We start from the raw sequence: 4,466 nt of genomic DNA, 5'->3' as shown, positions 1-4,466 counted from the left end.
TCCTTCTATTTCCCACAGGACTACAACGAAGGGATAGGCCATCCACCACTGAGGAATTATTTACTGAAAACCTCATGGACAGAATTGAAACATAGTCAGTGCTGAAGACCCGATGACAAAAAGGAGAACACTGGCAGACAGCGCCAGAAGATGAGGCCCTCGGCCGGAAAGCACTCAAAATCCGACCGAGGAAGAGCTGCCTCCTCAGAGTAGTCGACCACAATCACAAGGGTGGAGTAAAACCGTCAGGACCTTCACTTGCTGATGCGGCACGACTCAAAACGAGAGGAAACCACCCCAAACGTTCTGAATAATCACAAGTTGGATTGTACAAAGTGTGAATCTCAGAAAATTGGGAGTTGTGAAAAATGAAATGGAATGCATGAAATTCAACCTTCTACCCATTGGGGGCTGAAATGGCCTGGTATCAGCTATTTGGAATCAGAAACTCATGGGTTACTCTGCTGGGAATGACACAAGATAGTGGCACTGTAGTCATCGTCAACAAGGATGGAGCTTGTTTTTCTTGTGATGATGGCAACAGATGGAGGGTGTATGGATTGTGATCATAGTTGTACAAGCCCCCAATAAAATGATTCAAGATAAAAAAAGGATCTAGCTTGAAATACATTGCTGTCTGTGATCAGATTATATCTGTCTGCCTTCAAGGAAATCCAGTCAATACAACCATTATTCAAATCTATACACCATCCACCAAAGCCAGAGATGAAGAAGTTTAATTCCACCAACATTTTCAGTCTGAAATTGATCCAACATGCAATCAAGATGCATTGATAATTATTGGCGATTGGAATGCAAAAGTTGGAAACAGAGGAAGGAACAGTACTTGGAACAGATGATTTTTTTTCAAATACTTTTATTGGGGCTTTTACATCTCATCATAATCCATACATTCATCCAGTGTGTCAGGCACATTTGCACATGTGCCGCCATCATCGTTTCCAAAGCCTTCTCGTCTCTCTTCTCACTTGAGCCCCTGATACCAGCTCCCCATTTCTTCCCCCTCCCTCCCCCACCCACCCTCCCTCACGAACCCTTGATAAGTTATAGATTATTTTTTCCGTATCTTACATTGTCCTCTGTCCTCTGTCGCCCCTCACCCACCTTTCCGTTACTCATCCCCCCTGGGAGGGGGTTCTAGGAATCCTTGTGATCAATTTCCCTTTTCTCCCCCAACCCTACCCTAATCCTCCTGGTATCTCTACTCTCCTTGGTGGCCCCGAGGGGTTTGTCTATCCTGGATTCCCTGTGTTGCGGGCTCTTATCTGTAGCAGTGTGCATGCTCTGGTCTCACCCGATTTGTAAGGTAGAATTGAGGTCATGATAGTGGGGTGAAGGAAGCACCAAAGAGCTCGAGGAAAGTTGTGTGTTTCATCGGTGCTATACTGCACCCTGACTGGCTCATCTCTTCCCTGTGACCCCTCTGTGAGGGGATGTTCGATTGTCTACAGATGGGCTTTGGGTCTCCACTCCATCCCCTCCCCACCCCACCCCAGAACATATGACCTTGATGACAGAAACAAAGCTGGAGGTCACATGGTAGAATTGTGACAGGCCTGCTCTTTCCGGCCCTGGCTGAGCAGGAGGCGCCCTCATGGGAGCTGACATCCCCTCAACAAGGACGAAAAGGTTTGCCGAAAGGGACCAGAGCCAGGGTATTTACTGCGCCTCTTGCTCAAACTGTACAGGTTTCCAGCCCAGGGGACCGACACCACCTTCGACCAGGTGGGGCTGAAGAGGCTGTTCTCGTGCCACACCAAGGCCGCCCCGTCCCTCTCTTGGATGATCTGGAAGATGACGCTTCCTGGCCAAGAAAACGAGACCGCTGTGGTCATGGGGACCATGATGGATGACGTGGGGGTGTAGGAGGGGCCCAAGCTCAATGGGTGCCCTGTGAGTGAGCAGCCAGCCCGGAACCACATCCTCCAGGTGGGGAGGGCAAGAGCCTCACCTTTGAAGTTCGAGCGCACCTGAGATCGGTTATGTTATTAAAAAGATTTTGGATGTTCAAAAAAAATTTTTTTTGTTCATCACAAATAGATTTTTCCACAACACCTGCACCTCTTCAGATGATATCCGCAGAAGTCAAATTTGTTGTGTGTTATTAGGTGCCATCGAGTTGGCCTCAGCCCAGAGCCTCCTATGCCCACAGAGCAGCCCTGTCCGGCGCATCTTCCCCGTGCCCCTGTGCCTGCGCCATGCATGCAGCCACTGTGCCAGCCCCTCTTGGCAAGGGCCTTCCTCCTGTGACCTACTCCCCACGTTCCCAAACATGACGTCCTTCCCCAGGGACTGCTTGCTCCTGGCAACATGTCCAAAGTGGCCGAGCCAAAGGGTTGCCATCCTTGCCTCCAAGGAGCACGCTGGCCTCCTTTCTTCCAACACAGATCTGTTTGTCCTTCTAGCAGCCCAGGGTATTTTCCACTTTCTTCTCCAGCACCACGGTTCACATACATCGATCCTTCGACAGTCTTCCTTATTCAGTGTCCAACTTTCACATGCACAGGATGCAGTGGAGACGACCCTGGCTGGGGTCAGGCGCACCTCAGTCCTCAAAGTAACATCCTTGCTCTTCAACACTCTAAAGAGGTCTTGTGCAGCAGACTCACCTCATGCAATGCGTCTTTTGTTCTCGTCTTGTTTCGATGAGCATTGGTTGTGGACCCTGGACAACTTCAGACTTTCTCCGTGTACCACGTTGCCTATGGGTCCGGTTGTGAGGAGTTTGGTCTTCTTGACACTGAGTGGTAATCCGTACCGAAAGCTACAATCCTTGATCTCCATCAGCAAGGGCTTCAAGTCCTCCTCACTTTCAGCAAGCAAGGTGTGTCATCTGCATGCCGGAGGTTGTTAATGAGCCTTCCTCCAATCCTGATGCCACACTCTTCTTCATATAATCCAGTTTCTCTGATGATTTGCTCAGCACACAGATTGAATAAGTATGGTGAGAGGATACAAGCACACTGAAGCACACTTTCCCTGATTTTAAGCCATGTAATGTTCCCTAATTTTGTTTGCCTGACTGCCTCTTGATCCATGTAAGGATTCTGATTGTGACCAACAAAATGTCCTGGAATTCCCATTATTCTCATAGTTATGCACAGTTTATTATGGTCCACACAGTCGAATGCTTTTGCATAGTCAATGAAACACAGGTAAACATCTTTCTGGTATTCTCTGCTTTGAGCCAAAATCCATCTGACATCAGCAATGATATCCCTTGTCCCACATCCTCTTTGGAATGTGGCCTAGCCCCTGGCAGCTCCCTGCCATTGATGCAATCATTGTTGGATGATCTTTGGCAAAAATTTACTTGTGTGAAATATCAATATCCTTCGATAGTTAAGCGCTCTGCTGGATCACATTTCCTTGGAAGGAACACAAATGTGGATCGATTTCAGTCAGTTGGCCAGGTAGCTGTCTTCCAAATTTCTTGGCATGAGCAAGTGAGTGCTTGCAGTACTTGTTGAGCTTCCCGAAACATTTCAATGGGTATTCTGTCAAGTGCTCGACCTTATTTTGGGCTACTGCATTCAGTGCAGTTTGATTCTTACTCATTGGTTCTTACCCATATGCTGCCTCCTGACATGGTGGGCTGTCAGCAGAGAGCATGGAGAAGCTCAATACTGTATCAGCAGCTAAAACTAGGCCCAGGCTGACTGTGGAACAGACCATCGATTGCTCACATCTAAATCCATGTTGAAGCCGGAGAAGTGAAAATGAGTCCATGGTAATCAAAATGCCACCTTGAGTCTGTCCCACCAGAATGTGGAGGACATCTCCAGAGCCGTTTGACTCATTAAGCCCTGATGAGCTGTGGGAGGACATCAAAACACCAGACATGAAAAAAGCAAACGGTCATCGAAAAGACGGGAAAGGTGAGGAAAGTGGGGGGGTTCGGGAGTAAACAATGAAGGCAGGAGGGGGAGTGAGCACTACCGTGGAATGCTGTCAGAGGAATCCAGCCTCTAACAACCCAGGGGTCCGTAGGTGCAGTTGTACGGTCATAATACATAAAGATCACAGTAAAGTCATGGAAGATAGGAGAGAGAGTAAACGAAGGAGACAGACACATTTTAAGGTGGCACGCTCACCTCCAGGACGGCCGTGATCTCAGCAGTCAGGTCCGCGCAGAGCGAGGGTCCTTACTGTCTTGGGAGCTTTATAGGCAGCCATAAGCCATGCATACTCAGGAGTTACATACGTCACAAGGTGGGTGGTGACCACAGTAAAGTCCCTGAGCTCACAGGTGAGGAAACCCAATACCTGCATTGGGGGAAGGCCTGAGGTGGATGCGTGCCACAGCAGGAAGAGATAACAAGAATGTCTGCTTCTATAGGGAGAAGTTTAAGGCAGCAGAGCTGTTAAGGGAGAATCTGTGGGAACGATATTTAAAACAGAATAATGTACTTGGGCTTTACCTCTAACTTACCAAAGTGGAGGCT

The sequence above is a fragment of the Echinops telfairi genome, unplaced genomic scaffold (genome assembly GCF_000313985.2).
Source record: "Echinops telfairi isolate 266 unplaced genomic scaffold, ASM31398v2 ScPeMD7_7457;HRSCAF=8495, whole genome shotgun sequence".
Lineage (NCBI taxonomy): Eukaryota > Metazoa > Chordata > Mammalia > Afrosoricida > Tenrecidae > Echinops > Echinops telfairi.
The sequence above is the reverse complement of the archived record's forward strand: the minus strand, read 5'-3'. Positions refer to the sequence as shown.